Source organism: Callithrix jacchus, chromosome 16 (assembly GCF_049354715.1).
Source record: "Callithrix jacchus isolate 240 chromosome 16, calJac240_pri, whole genome shotgun sequence".
Classification (NCBI taxonomy): domain Eukaryota; kingdom Metazoa; phylum Chordata; class Mammalia; order Primates; family Cebidae; genus Callithrix; species Callithrix jacchus.
In genome coordinates this window covers 79,821,331-79,839,988 of record NC_133517.1, presented here as the reverse complement: position 1 = coordinate 79,839,988, position 18,658 = coordinate 79,821,331, and the positions used below count along the sequence as shown (strand labels likewise).

Genomic DNA, 18,658 nt, shown 5'->3' with positions numbered 1-18,658 from the left:
GAAACGTCAGATGTAACATTCTTCCCTCTGAGCGTCACAGTGCATGACATTGCATGCAAAAGGCTCTGAGAAGTTGTGTAGAAAACGGAATATTTTCTTCTAGGGTTTTTATCATTTGGGGTTTTACATGTAAATATTTAATCCATCTTGAGTTAATTTTTGTATGAGGTGTAAAGAAGGGGTCCAGTTTCAATTTTCTGAATCTGCCTAATCAGTTCTCCAAGTACCAGTATTAAATAGGGAAAGCTTTCCCCCTTGCTTGTTTTTGTCAGGTTTGTTTACGAACAGCTGGTTGTAGATATGTGGTCTTATTTCTGAGTTCTCTATGCAACAAACTTGCACATCCTGCACATGTACCCCAGAACTTAAAATAAATAAATTTTTTTTTAAAAATGTGTATTTCACTAATTATAAAAATAAGTAAATAAATAAATTGTGGCATAGATACCATGGAATAGCACTCAGCCATTAAAAAGAAATGAAATAATTACATTCGTAGGAACCTGGATGGAATTGCAGACCATTATTCCAAGTGAAGTAACTCAGGAATGGAAAACCAAACATCATATGTTGTCACTCATAAGTGGAAGCTAAGCTATGAGGGTGCAAAGGCATATGGATAATATAAAGGACTTTGGGAACTCAGGGGAAAGGGTAGGAGTGGGGTGAGGGATAAAAGACTACAAATTGGGTACAGTATATACTGCTTGGGTGATAGGTGCACCAAATTCTCATGTCATCACTAAAGAACTTATTCATGTAACCAAACACCACTTGTTCCCCCATAAACCTATGGAAATAAAACATTTTTTTAAGTGAAAACAAAACAAAACAAAAAAACCTGTTTAACTGTCTTTCATTCAGTAGTTAAGGAATCAGTTTGTCTATAGAAACCATTCTTCATAGACCTCTCTTAAAAAGTCAGCAGTCTGGGGAACTAAGTATGGCTCTAGCTTCAGAGACAAACATTGGACCTTTCTTTTTGTCCAGAGCTGAGGAAAGACAATTTTTAATATGTATTAATGGTGTGTCTGTGTTTATGCTTAAGATTCCATTTGTTTAATTAATTCCCTTGGCTTTAATCAGAAGTGTATCAGGATGTGAAAATGACTGGTCATGGTTTTCTAGTCTAAAGTCCAGGATTTTGCTAAGACATTTTTAAAAGTACATCTTGATTAGACAATATGTTAATAGTGAAGTGCAAATAGTAATAGACTTTATCAGATTTCATATCACTGATTTTATATGTCACCTAGGCAGGATTTGGGGTGGGCTTCCTGGAAGGCTAAGTCTAAGTTAGGTGCTCCCTACCTCCCAGCCAAACTAGCATCTCCTCCACCCCCCATTTGCTATCCTCCCTAATCAGTGATCCTGGCTTTGACAGAGAGAATCAAGGAGGCAACAGGACAAAGTTGGGAAGGCAGGAAAAGGAAGGCACTGAAGGACAAGAGGAAACAACTTGGGAGATGTGGAATTAAAGCTCCTATGCTGCTCTCCACGCATTTCCCAGTCTCAAGTGCCTCACCCAGGAGAGTCATCATATCACTTAATTAAATTAATTAATTAGAGGTGCCAAGCAATACCTCAGAGGGAAAAATACCACATTTGGATTCTTTAGATATTTTTGCTGCTAAAAACTTAAAATGTTTTCTATGTGTTTTATACATAGATATATATATATGTAAAATTACTTATGTTCTAAAAAGATGCCTGTGCCATTGAATGAGGATGTTAGCACCCTCATTTGACCAATGAGATCACAAAGCTTATGCAATAAGGCAATTGCCCCAGGTTACAAAGAGAGTCACCAGGAAGTGTGGGCCTCCCAATTATTTCTCCTTACCCAATATATTGAATTCTGCTGTCCCGTGAGAACTAAAGATATACACTTAACTGAGACCACATTCTAATTTGCTAGTACATGAAATATCATTAGATGTGTATCTTCTTTAAACATTTGCTCCTCACCCCCATCTCAAACTGTCAAGTGGTTGTGTATTTCTGAAATAATGTCTATAGAGCACCTGAAATGTCTAAGAGCATTTTATATAACAGCAATATATATATATATCAGAAGAAATTCAGTCTACTTGTTGTTTTGTCTACAAATGTCAAACAACCAAACACCTGGTTTGATTGATTTTCTAAATTGTCTGATTGAGTGGACTGGTGGTTTCCATGTTACAAACATACATTTTAATCCTTCCCTTTCCTAAATGTAGCTTTGTGTTCAGTATCAAACCCTATTATCACTGATTACTAAGATGTCCACATTATGAAATACTCTTCAGTTGGAAATAAGTCACTCCATTATATTAAGTCGCATTTATGTGTTCATTAGGCAATTTTTTCTGTTTTTTTTTTTTTTTTTTTTTTATCCTCTACACAGCATTGTGAAAAAGAGCAAAGTCAAACAGACATGGCCTGCACCTTAAGAATTCTAGAAAGGATGATCCTTGTTTACAACTATCATGAACAGCAGAAGTAAGGACAATGAAGGGGGCTTCATGGAGATGTGGCATTTGACTTGAGCTTAGAAATAAAGAAAGGGGCCAGGCACAGTGGCTCATGCCTGTAATCCCAGCACTTTGAGAGGCAAGGCAGGATCACTTGAGGTTAAGAGTTCAAGACCAGCCTGGCCAACTTGATGAAACCCTATCTCTACTAAAAATACAAAACCAACCAAGAGTGATGGTGGGTGCCTGTAATCTCAGCTCTTTGGAAAGCTGAGACAGGAGAAGCACTTGAACCCAAGAGGCAGAGGTTGCAGTGAGCTGAGATCGCACCACTGCATTCCAGCCTGGGTGACAGAGCGAGACTCCGTCTCAAAAAAAAATGAAAGAAAGAAAGAGAGAGAGAAAGAAAGAAAGAGAGAGAGAGAGAGAGAAAGAAAGAAAGAAAGAAAGAAAGAAAGAAAGAAAGAAAGAAAGAAAGAAAGAAAGAAAATATAGGAAAGATCTGAACACATCAAAAGGAGAGAAACAGTATAAGCAAAATTACAGAGGTGGCAACGTCATTGTCTGTGTGGGTATGGTCAGGGTGTGTGATAGCTGAGGGTGGGCGCTTTGTTTGGAAAGTTAGGTTGTCGCCAGCTTGCAATGGCCTTAGATGTTTGGCTACAAAGGCTGAACCTCACTACGTGTGCACAGAGGGTTTGTTATCTCAGAGCCCTCTCAGAGGGATAGAGCAGAGTAGCCAGGAGCAGGGGCTCAAAGCCTAGCCTCCTTGCTTCCTGGGAAGATTATTTGATCCCTCCCAAGCTTAAGTTGCCTCATCTGAAAAATAAAGAAAACAGTAGCTTCTTCCTCCTGGGTCTGATGCAAGTTAGGTGAGTTTATTCATTTATGCACAAGTATGTATTGAGCACCTATTATTTTCCAGGCACTCCTCCAAGTATTGATAATATGTCTGTGATGAGAAAAGGCAGACTTAGTGGGGTTATATTCTAATGGAGGAGACAGATGGGACACTAGATAAATTAAGCTTCATGATCATGATCAGTGCTATGAAGAAAAAATAAATCAGGAAAGGAAGAGTGAAAACCGATGGATAGATTGGCCAGAGAAGACCTCACTGAGAAAGTCACTTGTGAGTAAAGACTTTTGGGTGTGTAACCTTAGATATTGTTGTCAAAACATTCCAGGCAAAGGAAGAAACACATGCAAAGATCCTGGGGCTGGAGTGTGGATGGAGCAGGGTAAGAGATGAGTTCATATAGGTTACGGTGGGGTTGGGGTTAGGGCTGGTGAAGATAAAGACCATGTAGATCTTTTGACATTCAGAATAAGGACTCGCCTGTTATTTTCAGTGAGACAGGCAGCTAGTGAAGAGTTTCAGGAAAAGGGTGACATAATTTATACTTTAGCAGAAACCTTCAGGCTGCTCAGTAATGCATATAACGTGCTAGCATAGGCTAGGGGTATGGTATGGCCTCAATAAATGTTAACTATTATTCTTGTTATTTAATTTAGTGTTGGCATGACAGGGTCTGGGGGATACCAGGATGTCTAATACTATCTAGGATCCACAGGATACCGGAATCTGTTCAAACCTTCTTCCCAGTCCTGTTTTAGGAGTAAGACTTGCCTGACTGTGACAAATGCAATACCCATTTCCATGAAAGGATCAGACAGATCTGGCTGTTGGCTATGCCTTTCTTATGATAATATGCCCTGGATTTGCGAGGTGAGGTGATTGCGTGTGTACATACCAGGCTATTGTCAAGCTGTCCCGTGCAGACGTGGTTAAAGTGTGGAGGCAGGAATTGGCCAGGAGAACAGTTTTCTGGAAGTGCCAGAAGCTCTTGGATGCTGCACTGGGTTATTTTCAAGCCAGCTGATGACATCCTGTCATTGCAACAGTTCCATAGATCTGAAAGTCCCAGAGTTACCTGAGGGTTGGAAGGTTGAAGTTTCTAGTGTGTGTTAAGGGCCTATTTGTTCCTCTCTTATTCTCAGGAACTATCACATAATGAGTGTAAAATAATAGTAACTGTAATGTAGGTAAGGGTACACTCCATCCACTGAGGGTCACTTTCAAACACAGCCAGTTAAGCATAAATTGATAAAACTTTTATGAAAGGTAATTTGGGTAATAGTTTTCAAAATTCTTCATAAAATCCATAGCCATTTACCTAGTAATTCCGCATATGGACAAAAATACAGTTGTGAAGTGATTGATGCATGTAAAAAAGTAACTTAAAATATCCACTGTGGTTTGCAACCATTAAAACACAGGGGAGGCTGGATTTTGTATCTTTCTTTTCTTTTCTTTATTAAGACAGAGTTTCACTCTTGTTGCCCAGGCTGGAGTGCAGTGATGCAGTCTCAGCTCACGGCAACCTCCATCTCTCGGGTTCAGGTGATCTCCTGCCTCAGTCTCCTGAGTACCTGGGATTACAGGCACCCACCACCAGGCCCAGCTAATTTTTTGTGTGTGTTTTTAGTAGAGACGGAGTTTCACCATGTTGGCTAGGCTGGTTTTGAACTCCTGGCCTCAAGCAATCCACTCGTCTTGGCCTCCCAAAGTGCTAGGATTACAGGCCTCAAGCCACTCAATCTTATGTGTTTCAAGGTCACTTCAATAATTACCCATCACAATGGTAGAATTTAGTGTAGTCAGGGAGCCAATAAGTAGCATGGGCAGGAGGCAGAAGTTCTCTATGGCGGGCTCATCAGAGAAGATATCATTGGCAGGAACACTCTGAACAGTCTTTGAGTCACTAGGTAAAGCTGATTTTAGGGTTATAGAAGTTGGGCTTATGGAAAAAGTTTTGGAGCTGGTGCCATTTGCCCAACTGCTTTTCCCACAGCCCTTCAAGTCTGATTTAGTTAGATATGACAAAGTGACCCAATTTGTATAATCAGCTTTATAACCACAATAGGTATTAACAGATATGAATAGGAGCTGTTGGAAAGTATCTCATAACTAATTAGTTGAGGTGATGTGGCTAAAGTTATTCAAGCATCCTGGCTGAAGAGCTTCTCAAAACACTTATTACACACCAAGAAACTTCAAGAGTGAGACATTGCAGTCAAAAGAACACTCCAGACTTATTTGACTATGGAGATTGTTTGTTTTACACCTCTTAACATTCTGCAAGCCAAATGTCTTGAAGAATACAACGTTGGAAACTTCTAGATTGGCCAGAATATTGGGCTTTGCCAAAATAGGAAAAAAACTTTTCCAGAGGAGCCTTTGTTACCATCACTTCAGGAATGTGACTTCTAGTTGGTGCCCTTCTCATCAGTTCCAGTCAGAGAACACCCATCAGTCAAGGAACCCAAACTTACAACAACAAAACACACACACACAGTGGCATAAGGAGCCAACAGATATAAAGAGCCATCTCACTCAAGATCTTAAAGCTCTTCTGATAAACAATGCATATGCAGGTGCCAGAAAATTTACATGTTTAGATGACAAGACTTCAGTGCTAGCTGTCAGTCAAGAGAAGCCTGGAGAATTCTCAAGAGGGTTTAAAAAAAATACCCAGGCAGATGTGCATCTGGAAAACAATCCCACATTCCTTTCTCAGCCTGAATGTTGTCTTCAGGCAAAAGACCACATACCTAAGAGGATGGCAGGAGTCACCTTGCGTTGTCAACAGTAAATATGTCAATCACACTCAAAGAAGGCCTGACAGACTGTGATTCACATTTGCATCAAATACACGATAGCTGTCTACAGTTGTCTTTGGATTGGACGGCAATCGCAGGACCCAAAGAGGAGTCTCTCCCGATCACAGAGTCACTCCTTCTTCACAACGTCTTGAAGATGGATGGTATGTTCAGCATGGGGACCTTGGGCCTGGTTGTCTGTTCCCACATCACAGCATCACACTGTGGGACAGGGTACCCCAACGTGATAAGACAAAATAAAAATAACATAAGCCAGCCCAATCAGCCCCTTCTTCAACTTTAAGTAAGCAAAGCTGAGCAGACTAGCTCTGCCTGCTGGCACAGTGTCAGATCTCTGCAGACTGAACACCCATGAGCCTTACTGCCTAGCTAAGGCCAGTTGAGAGGACTTTAATTTACAGCTAGAGTGGCAGCAGTCTTTTAAGTACAATGCAAGCTTATATAAGAAAGGGTAAGCCTAGGAATACTGCCAGCCCTTTCAGAGAGTTAAAAAGACACGTTCTGGAAACCAAATGCTTGGATTCGAATCTTTGCTGCATCATCCATGATCATTGTCCTCTTAAGTGTGTTTAATTTACCTCTTTGTGCCTCAGTTGCCTCATCTGAAAGTAAAAATAATAAAGATCCCTAACCCTTATTCCAATCGCTGAGAATATTAAATTAGATTACTATATAAATAGATAAATCGATTTTGGGAAAGTACCAGGTACATAATACTTGCTCAATACATTATTAGGTTTTATTATAATTCAAGTGCTTTCTTTGATTAATACTAGGCTTAGATCATTATGGAGTATGTATATATTTCTTTTATTTGAAAGTATGTAAAGTCAAAACACTTAGTACTTTCTCCAAAGCTGAGAAATTCTATTTTTTTTTTTTTTTAGCAAAAGTCAAATGGAGGATGCTTGAATTTTTCCTTTCAGATATTTTCTCTACCTCTGTTTCTTTCTCTTACCCCAGCTGCACTCTTAAAAAGAAATACGGTTCTATGGACAAAACAACTGTACTCATATATCCCTTTTTGTATCCAAAATGTGTTTTATAAACCATACAGAATGGATAAGAAAGGATTATAAGTATGGAGGGTTTTATGCTCTTGCTGCTTCCAGCCTGCCTGGATCCTTTGATTTCTGTCAGCCTTTTTCAGGGAGTCATTGTAAGGCTGTCATGGGCATCTCAGATAAAGTATGTGCTTTGGTTTGGTAAGGGTTTACTTAGGAAACTAAATCTAGGAAGCTAGTTTATTCCATCCCAAAGAATAACCCCACCCTGTTAAGACAAAAGAGTACAGCAAACAAAAGTCACCCGAGGACTTGGTTGCCAGAGCATGGTTTAGCTGTGAAACCAGTGACAAGCGTCTTGTCCTTGGAGGACAAATGACCACTGAAGAGACAACCTTTGTGCCAAGGAGGACCTCAGAGAAGGCTGGAAAATAAGCTGTGTCATAGGGATCAAGCCTAGACTCACAGAGCAGACCAGAAGGAAACGAGGAGGCAAAGGGAATCAAAGGCAGCAAAGCAAAGCTAAACCAAGAAGGCAACGCACAGGGCATGCAGGGGCTGGAGAGGGACGAGGGGAAGGCCGGTGACAAGACGGGTAAGAAAGCATACAGGTAAAAGGAAAGTGAATGTCTGAAGACAGGCAATTAGGAGAGCAAAATCTGCATACTGGATGAACCCAGAGGGAGACAAGAAGTATCCTAGAACAAATTTGTGGAGAAAAAAGAAAGGAAACTCAAGGTCAAGAAGTCACAGGAACAAGGCTGAGACCCTGACTTGTTGAGGAGTGATTGGCAGCTTGCTGGTAACTGGTCATAATGGTTAATTTAACTATTTAGTAATCTGGGTAACATTTAATTTATAGGAGAAAATACATTATTTGCAAATAAATACGTATTTTTTTGTTTTGAGCCTCTTCAGTCTCTTGTGAAAAATTCTAGTTCAAGGAACTGAGATAGGGCAAATGAGCATGGACCCTTCCTACACGGGGCCTGAAAGGCCATCACCCACATGAGGCCTCCTGGACTCTTTCTGCACCTCTGCCTCCCTAGCAGGAAGAAGCAGAGACTGAACATGGACTCAGAAGCAGGTGGATATACCTTCCTGTCTAGTATTCTTTGGGTTTCACAGGAAGGTCAGCTGTTTTATCTCCATTTTAGGAAACTGAGGCTGGTAGAGGTTAACTAAAGAGTCTCAGGATATAGAAGATTCAGAGAAAACCAAACTAGAATTCAGAGCTCAATCCTTTTGTAAGAAGCCAATATTCAAACGAGTGCAAAATTTAACAGCCAATTTCACACACACTTTGGGATTGGGAAAGGAAAAGAATACCAGTGAATACCATGTCTGAATAAGGCTCTAATAATGCTTTTGGCATCTTCCCTGCTCCACTGGAGAGGCATTATATAATGGGAAACTTTATGCAAGCATAATTTGATACTAATAACAATAGCTACCATTTACTGAGAACTTTCTTTAGGCCAGGCATTGTTCTAAGCACTTGATATAAATGAATTCACTTGACACTCACAACAATGCTGTGAAGTAGGTGCTATTATTGTCTTCATTTTATAGATGAAGATACTGAGGCACAGAGAGGTTATATAACGTGCCTAAGGTCACACATCAGTAAAGGTCAGGGCCAGGCCTGGTACAAAGACATCTGACTACAGAGTTTGTGATCTTAACCATTACATTCTCCTGTGAGTTGTATAAATCACATTGCATCTTTGGGCAAGATCTGAAAACTATACTAAATCTATTCCTTTCACATTCATAACCCAAGCCACTATTAGAAATTTTTGCATTCAGAGATTCATGTGCCATGTGACCAAGACTCATCCAAGCCTCAAAAAAGACCTTGAGCTGCAAAAATGGAGCCCTTATTCTATTTGTCTCTGTGTTCTTATGGTCTAACCAAATACCTGACATAAAACGCATGCCCTTTATGCATTTGGTAAATGGATGAAACAGGTACTGGCCAGCTTGTGCCGTCAACAACACGCATCCATAAAGGAAGAACCCTGATTCTGCACACAGCATAGTGAATCGTAAGAATTGTAATTAGTTGTCCAAACATCTGTCTCTCCCACTAGGCTCACAGGCTGTATGAGCACAGGGACTGTGTTTTATTTTACTGTATATTCCAAATGAAAGGCAAAGTGCTTGAGGCATAGCTGTACTCAGTAATTTTTTTGGTAAATAGGTAAATTCAGCTTATAGAACCTCATGCCTATGTGCAAAGAAAGCTGAATTCAATGCCACCAGTTATCAGATGAGTGTTGCTTGGATTGCCAGGACTCTGCTGTGGTCTCATTCTGACTGTAGGAAGGGATTTATTGAGTTAAGCCAACCAATGCCCATTGGAATGACAAAAGCCATCATTTTCCAAGTACTGAGTAATGCATGGGCCATAGGAGGAAGAGGTGACAAAAGCTACTGAAGTGCAGACAATGCCCTGGGAAGAGAGGGAGGTTGAGATACCAATGAAATCATCAAGTCCTAGTCACAGGCACATCTCTGCCTGGGCAAAGGTATGCAACTCAGAATGCTCTCTGAATGTGAAGTAAACAGCAAAAATTAAAGTTGGAAACAATAGTGCATCTATCTTAGAAGGTCATTCAACAAGGCAGATGTGGTAGGTGATCAGGAGCCTCGGTTAAGGGGGGGAACAGTGAAGGGAACCAGCAGAATTTCAGGAACAGGACACAGGTTCTTATTGAACAAGAAGAGATTGAAGTAGGGACCCTTGTGTATAAAGGTCTGGAATAGGACACAATTCTTTTTACTGGTGGACTGTTTGGCAGTATGGCTAAATAAAAGAAAGACAATTCTGAACAAAGAAGGGTTTTCTAGTGCCACAAGTCATGCCTTCCTACTAGTAATGTCAACCCTTACAACAAAAGATTAAATAGCTTTGCCAATTTTTCATAAAAGAAAACAGGCCTCCCTGAATCACCAATGATTCTCATTGGTTCTTGTTCCTGGGGGAATTCTAGTTCAGCCTCTTCCCATAAGTCTCACAGCTATGAAATTAGATATAGATTATCCTAAATGTTATAGATTATCCTAAAAGTATTGGCATTCTGAGAAAAGTGGCGCAGTGGTCAAATAAGATTGGGAATCAGAGTCTCCCTGAAAGAACTCTGGATAGGGAGTCGGGAAATCAGAGCTCTAGTCCTGACATAGTTTGTTTGTGTCCCCACCCAAATCTCATCTCAAATTGTAATCTTCATAATCCCCACCTGTCAAGGGCAGAATCTGGTGAGAGATGATGGGATCATGGGTGCAGTTTTTCCCATGCTGTTCTAGATAGTGAGTTCTCATGAGATCTGATGGTTTTATATGGGGCTCATCCTCCTTTGCTCCTTCACTCTCTCACCTGCTACCATGTAAGACATGCCTTTGCTTCTCTCTTGCCTTTTGCCACGATGGTAAGTTTCCTGAGGCTTCCTCAGCCATGTGGAACTGTGAGTCAATTAAACCTCTTTCCTTTATAAATTACCCAGTCTTGAGTATGTCTTTACAGCAGTATGAAAACAGACTGAAACAAGTTCCTGCCTTGCAACTTCTTTGCCTTATAGCCTTGAAACGTCACTTTATCTCTTTTAATTCTAAGTGTTTTGAAACCTGAAATCCATAAACATCAATCCCCAATCAAATAAAATAATGTATTTGAATCTTTTGGAAATACATAATGGGGTAAAACCACATAACAAATGTAATGAGGCTGGGTGCAGTGGCTCATGCCTGTAATCCCAGCATTTTGGGAGGCTGAGGCGGGCAGATCACTTGAGGTCAGGAGTTTGAGACTAGCCTGGCCAATGTGGCAAAACCTCATCTCTACTAAAAATACAAAAAGTAGCCAGGCTTGGTGGCTGGTGCCTGTAATCCCAGCTACTTGGGAGGCTGAGGCAGGAGAATTGCTTGAACCTGGGTGGCAGAGGTTAAAGTGAGACAAGATGGCGCCGCTGCACTCCAGTCTGGGTGACAGAGTGAGACTCCATTTCAAAAAAGCTAAAAAATAAATGTAAAGAGAATTTGTTACTAAACTTCAAATGCTTGTCCATTGCTATGGATCAAATTTGTCCTCACCCCCAAATTCATATGTTAAAGTCTTAACTCACGTGGCTGAATTTGCAGATGGTGAAGTTCATTAGGAGATTACATAAAGTCATAAGGGAGAAGTCCTAACCTGATGGGGCAGTAGCCCTATAAGAAGAGAGAGATTTCTTGCTCTTTCTACACGTGTGTGTGTGCAGACACACACACACATACACACCAGAGAAAGGCTGGGTGGGCACACAGTGAGAAGGTGGATGTCTGGAAGCCAGGAACAGCGTGTTCACCGGAACTGGACCATGCTGGAACCCTGATCTTGGACTTCCAGCATTTGGCACTGTGAGAAAATAAATTTCTGTTGTTTAAGTAACCCAGTCTGTGGCATTTTGTTATGGTAGCCTGCACAGACTAAGACATTCATATATGTTAATATTATTATTCATGCTTCTATTTATATTTTTATACTTCATATAAGACATTCAGAAATAAAAGCTAGCATAAACATGAGAAGGAACCCACTCTTGTCAGAAAAATCCTCTGTGGGAGCAAAACTGGATTTTTGAGACTTGGGAAGATAAAACACCTAAAAGTTAAAAAAAAATCACAAGGCAGTCAGTGACGCAGGTGACCTTGTACAGAACTCCGTGCAGGATTTCTAAGATGCAAAATGAGACTCGAAAGAAGGCAAGTGACCCCAGGAAGAAGCAATTTTGTCAGGCTACGGAGTTTAAGGAGTAATTTTTTTAATGTAAGTACCTGTTCAAGAAAAATATGCTTTATATTTTTATATATGATATGCATTATATTTTTTCACTCAAAGTACAAATAACTCTATTAAACTCACATCAAAAAGTTATATTTCTACACCTGAGATTTTTCTTTTACTCAGTAGGGAATTAGAAGTGAGAATATTGGTCACCCCATTTAACTCAGGCTAGGAGCTCTGCAATCATGAAGAGGTGGTTTATAACCTTGCATTTTTATTTTCTTCCTTTTCTTTCATTCTCCCATAAAATTTTAAGTTAACTTCATCTCCAGCAATCTACAATAGCACAAGGCATCTACTGTTTTCATGGCCTTTATCGCTGATAAAGATTCTGGGGAAGCCTTTCAAGTTCTCTGTGGGTAGCTGACTCCACAGCTGAAGAGGAGGCATGAAGTGTTGCTTTGGAGGTCACTACTCACCTCCTCCCACCCTCTGTCTTAATCCATGAAATTAATTCATTGGTTCATTCATGGATTTATTTTTTTCAGCAAATATTCATTTGTACTAGTGCCACAGAATTTCATGGAGCCTACAGAATTTCATGGAGCCTACAGAATAGAGAAGAAGGCAGACAAAAAACAGCAAATTATATAATTCGTTTTGTTTAAATACATTTATGACAATGGCTAGAAAAAAATTATCAAGTACTCTGAGAGTGTAAAATAGGATATCCTAATTTAGCTCAGGATGGATCAGAAAAGTCTTTTCTGACAACTTGGTATTACAGCAGGAATATGTGAAGGCGGTACGAAGGGAAGGACAAGGAATAACTATGTGCCTGGGAAAGGGCTCGTGTGTGGGAAGGGACAGCGAGAATGTGGGGAGCCAGAAAAGGCCAATGGGACCAGAGAATAGAGAACAATGGGGAGCTCAGTAAAGGGAAAGAGGGGTGCAGGAGGCAAACACCAGATAACTTAAAACCTTGTGAGCTTTGGTGAGAAACGTGCAGTTTTTAAAAGCAAAGGAAAACCACTGAGCAATTTTAAGCTGGGAATACAATGACCACGTGGTAACCTTTCTCTGCTTCCTATAGCGTCTCCTGTCATCTCTGGGCTTTGCTCTGCAAAGCAACATAACCCTGGTTAGAGGAAAACGGAAAATGCTGTATGGCATTTGATGGTGTCGTACACTCACCTGGACAATTCGTGTTTTTTCTTTTAATCCTTTTCTGAACACAGTTAAATATTTAAAGGTAGTGCACTGGACAGCTATCGACTCTGATCAGAGAAGAGTAATTAGTTAACAGCAGCAAAGTATTTTGTGGATGGAAAGTCAAATGGGAAATATTAAAATGACAGTGCATGGCATTGGCAGTTGATGAAACCTCAGAGCAAGTTTTCCCTCTGTGGTGTTCTCCACATATCAGGGCAGCTGGTCCTGCTGCCATAGGTAAGCACAGACCATTCTAGGGGGAAGGGAAAATCTACAGCATGAGTGAGGCTTCATTTGCTTCACTTTAATCTCAGATACATGTTGTCCCTTAAAGAACAGTCAGAGTGGGCAGTCATTTGGTTTAATATACAGTCATTAGACATTGGGTAACTGACCTGCTTTCCTAATGCTGTCATCTCCTAGGCAGTAGCGGGTATCAGCAGATTCTAAAGCCACCACCAACTGTGTGAACTTAAGCAAGTGGCCTTCACTAATTTTAATTAATTGGACTTAATTAATTAAGCTAAGCCTTAGATTTCCCAAAAACAGATTTGTCTATTTATTCATTCGTGTAGTTGTTCACGCAAGTGTTCATTAAATAATTTGAAAACCACTTGCTGAGTGCCAGACTCGACCTGGAAACATAATGATAAGCAAACCTGGATTCCTCAAGAGAAAAAGATAAGCAAAGAGTAGATTAAGAACACCGAATTGGTAACAGCAGTTGCTAGAAGACATAAATAATATGAATACACCTTTTTTAAACCTTTTATTCTAAAACAATTATAGACTCAAAGGAAGTTTCAAAAATAATATAAAGAATTGGTGTGCCCTTTCCTTGGAAGTTTCAAAATAATACAGAGAATTGGTGTGCCCTTTCCTCAGCATCCTCCAATGGGAACATCTTACAAATCTATAGTGAAATATCAAAGCCAAGACATTGATGTTAGTTCCATCTACAGAACTTGCTCAGATTGTGCAGTGTTTACATACTTGCATGGATATGTGTGTGATTCTGTATTGTTCTGTCACATGTACAGGTTTGTGTAACCACCACCACAATCAAGATAAAAAATCATTCCATCACCACAAAGGAACTTTCTTATATAATCCCTTTAGAATCATATGTCTTTTTAAAAACATATGTGTGTATATGTGAAGCAGATGTTAACAACACTCAGAAGAAAAATTAAAGTTTTTGCCCTCAAGGAGTTGACAATTATGTTAGTAATTGGGTACTTTTTAACTCTGAATTTGTTATACTGGAATGTCAATAATAAAGTTGACATGGCTGGGCCTCAGCTGAGGCCACTATAAGGAAGAAGAAAGCCAGTGTTTTGTAGACCTACTGTGTCCTAGGCACCTTGTGAGAAACTTTACCTTGTTAACTCATGTTCATCTGACAAATCTCCTGTTCCATCTCTGTGCCCCTGCCCACTGCTGAACTGGCATTCTCAGTGTGGGATATTTTCTTCTCTCAGCAATCAGGTTCTTAGAGAAGGTCGTGAAAAGTCAGTGAGTAAGGTTAGAGCACTGAATTCATTAACCAGATGAGCAAGTTCCTGGTCTCATTCCTACATACCACTATACCATAAATTCCTTGCTGGCAGGGACCATTCCATAGACATGTTTATATCCTCAGTGACCAATAAACACAGTGTCTGCCAATTGAGAGATACCCAATTTCAGTTTGCTGCTCTCTCTTACCCTGGCTTACCTCTCTTACCTTCAGCTACAACAGTGGAGTCAGTTCCTCACGTAGAGCCAAAGATAGAGGATCATATGAGATGGCATGATATAGGAATGAATTTTGCTATGAACCTACTTTTTCCCAGACACAGCAAAGAGCCTGTTATGAATTTTACATGAAGCCTTGATGCATATATTATTATTCCTATTTTATTGGTTAAGTAAATTGCCAACACCTATGTATCTACTGAGCAGTTTAGCCTCATTTGAGCCCAGATCTCTGTCAACACAGCCCTGCTCTTCTACAGGGAGGCAATTCCAGAAGAAGGACACTTCCTGCCCAGCGCCAGCTTATTGTCCAATGCCTAAAACTCTACCCCCTAGCACGCAATTCCTTTTGGTTCACACTATGAAAAAGCACAGTGAGACTCAATGCACTTTGTCTTTGTCCATCACTTATACCCCAGTGGGAAATAACTCATAAACTTCTTTCCTAAAAACAGCTGAAGAGCAGGTATGAAAAGTGGAAAATAACTGAAGGATAGATCAAAGAGGAGCAACCAGGACACCAAAGACAAATTCTGACTGTGTCAGAGGGTGGCTACTCTATAAAATTAGTTCAGAAAGGACTGACACAGAAATACTGATTCCTCTCACAGAGGTCTGGTCTAGCTTTGACTGACTCATCATGAACCATTCAGAGATAAACTGTCCTTTAACCTGGAACTTTTATGCACAATTGGGTATGGTAAATTGATTGCAAAAATGGCTCTACTTCTCCACTCCTTCTTGAATTTGTGCCCTTTGTATGTAATGCTTTTTTTTGAGACGGAGTCTCACTCTGTTGCCCAGGCCTGAGTACAGTGGCATGATCTTGGCTCACTGCAACCTCTACCTCCTGGTTCAAGAGATTCTCCCGCCTCAGACTCCCAAGTAGCTGGGACTACAGGCATGAACCACCATGCCTGGCTAATTTTTGTATTTTTAGTAGAGACAGGGTTTCATCATATAGGCCAGGCTGGTCTCCAACTCCTGATTTCAAGTCATTTACCCAGCTCGGCCTCCCAAAGTGCTGTGATTACATGGGTGAGCCACCGCACCCAGCCCGTATGTGATTTTGAAGCTCTTCCTACAACCTTGAACCTAGGTTGCCCTTGTGGGTTGCTTCAGCTGATAGAATGCAGGGAAAGTGAAGCCCTATCAGTTCCAAACCTAGGCCTCAACAACAGTCTTTGGATGCCCTTAGAGCTCGACCTCACCATGTGGACAATCCAAGATTCATTTGCCAGAGAATGAGAGGCCACATGGAACAGAGGCAAGGCATCTCAGCCAAGGCCATCATAGACATCCAGGCCCCAGCTGACCTGACAGCTGACCACACACATGAGTGGGCCTAGATGAGGTCAGCCAGGCTTGACCCAGATTAGCAACAGCACCTCACCAACCCATAGATGCGTAAGCAAAACTAAGCATTTACTAATATATGCCACTGAGGTTTGTGGTTGTTTTTATACAGCATTATTGTGGCAAAGGACAACGGATATAGCAAGAATCTTAATTTCTTCCCTATCTTGGGAATTTCATTTTCTCTGCCTAGCTACAATGGATCTAGAGCTTTTTCTGAGTTATGCTAGATTTGTGAGAGCAAGCAGCACCCCTCTAGGAGAACGACAGTGATGTGTTTTGCTCCTGTGTACAATACAGCCCACAAATCTCTTGTAGGCTGCTCTCTGGCAGGGCTGGAGGCAGGCTGCTGGCATCATCCTTCAGCATGAAAGAAGTTAAATCGAACACTCACTCCTGGGCCCAAGCACTTCCCATCTGATCCCCAGCAAGAGTAAGAGGTGACTAGGGAACTTCAGGCTCTAGGTTTCCAGTTGCAGACCAGAGCCACTATATTTCCACATGCAGATATCTGTTACAAATATTTATAGGTGGGGGACGTAATCTCTCAGTGCAGCCTGAATTGTGATATTCTCTACCGTCAGTAGATGTCATGTAACTCCATAGTTTCTCTGACCCTGATGGATTTTTTGTAAAAATATGCTTCAAACAGAATATTGATCTTCCTAAATTCCTTTTCAAGGGCTGAAATGTTCTCCAATAGAAAAGGAAAGAATGCATTATTATGATCTATTAACAAGCATTTCACCAATTAATTCTTATTTATACTTTATGGCTAAATCTAGCAAATCAACTAGCACTGTGTACCCTAGTTGCTGATTCAAAACACAAAGCCATCAATAACTTCGATGACTACTTGCTTTCATTACCCATCCTCACAATAATACAATAAAAAGCTTTCATTTCTAGGCAAGCCACAAATACAACTGAACAACTCAATACTGCCATTGCCGCATATCAGCTGACTCAAGCTCGTCCTTAACCAATCAATATAAAGACTGAGCTCTCTTCCTCCAGTGCAGAACAGAAGCCAAGGACCCAGAATCAGCAAATCAGTCTGGGCTTGAATAAACCTAAGAAGGGTTATTTGTATGCTGTCTCTTAAAGAAACTAGCATTTCCCCTACTCAAAGTCTGCCTACTTCAGGTCTCAAATTGCTTCACATAAGCTATACTTAACAAAAAATGCAGGTTAATGCAATAATATTACGGGGCTTGCAGGCACCTATAAAAAGTGGGTAGAATAAATTATGAAAATCTAAATCCAGCTGAAATTTCACATCAAGCCACACACATTGTATCTACTCAAAAGCTTCTAGAACTGAGTACTCCTCCATTCACTGTCTGCCTTCTTATTTTTTAGAAACAGTAGTTGGAATAAACCAACTTTAACAATTAAACTGAAAAAAATATTTTAGTAGAGTTACTGGCTAGGTTCTGATTAGGTTAGGTTAAGATTGAGAAAATAGCTATTTCACATTTCCCATTTTCTACTACATTCAGAGAATGTGTTCACTGAGTTGATGTAGGACAAAAGAGCCCACCCCATTTAAATGCTTAATGATTTTTTTCTTTCTGAGTGCATATTATTTAATTGGCAATTGCTAAAGCATACACAGTGCAACACCACTGGTGCTGCAATTATTTCCCTCACTAGGCTGTAAGCCCTTTAAGGTCAGGAACCATGTCTTTCTGTTTCATTGCTGCCTACACAGTGCCTAGAAGGGCCGTGTCTGGTACCTAATAGGCATGCAAAACATATTTGCTGAATGAATGCATAAACTAATGCATGAACTAACTATTTGACACACCAAAGACCATGGACATAACACTCATTCTTCTCAGACAGCGTTTAAGGCTCTCCAAAATTATCAAAGCTTTTTCTGGACTATTCAACCTATAGAGACCTCTTTTGTTACAATAGAACTAATGGCACCTTGCCCAGATCCCTTTATAAGGTTGGTGTGCTCATCTTCCAGCTTTAGCAAGTGTTAACTTCTAAGGGCACATGGCTGTACCATTATCTTGAAAATTACCCTTAGCTCTCAGGAGCTACCTCATCTCTGGATGTCTGGAAGGTTACATAACCCCTCCTTGTGGGTAGGCAATAGCCAGTGACATAATGATCCAAACATACAAAAGTCTGGACCCCTTGGCTCAAACTGGAGCAATTCTGTGGTGTCAGTTACCAGAGCTCCTTATATGAACAGGATTAGACTAGATTTCAGCTAGTGTTGTCTTTGCTTAACTTCTTCCCCTGTCATATCCTGCATCCTCACTTCTTTAAAGGTTTCTCCTGGGAACACTCTCCTAATAAATTAATTGTACAAGAGTCTTCATCTTCAGCTCTGTATGGTAATGAAAGCCCCATCCTCAGAGGCAGATGGATTATTGAGAGTCCCTGGCATGTGTAGCTGTACTTGAATCTTTCACCTAGAATGAAAT

General features: G+C 40.5%; 1 long non-coding RNA gene across 3 annotated transcripts in view; it reads right to left on the bottom strand.

Moving 5' to 3' along the window:
• LOC118148595 (uncharacterized) overlaps positions 1-18,658 on the bottom strand; it is a 74,068-nt gene that overhangs the window by 37,972 nt on the left and 17,438 nt on the right. Inside the window, exon 2 of one of the 3 annotated variants that reach the window (XR_004735484.3) lies at positions 4,211-4,390. The exons of the other annotated variants lie outside the window; for them this stretch is intronic. This is a non-coding gene — a long non-coding RNA (uncharacterized LOC118148595). The remainder of the gene's footprint in view (positions 1-4,210; positions 4,391-18,658) is intronic. 3 annotated transcript variants of the gene reach the window in all.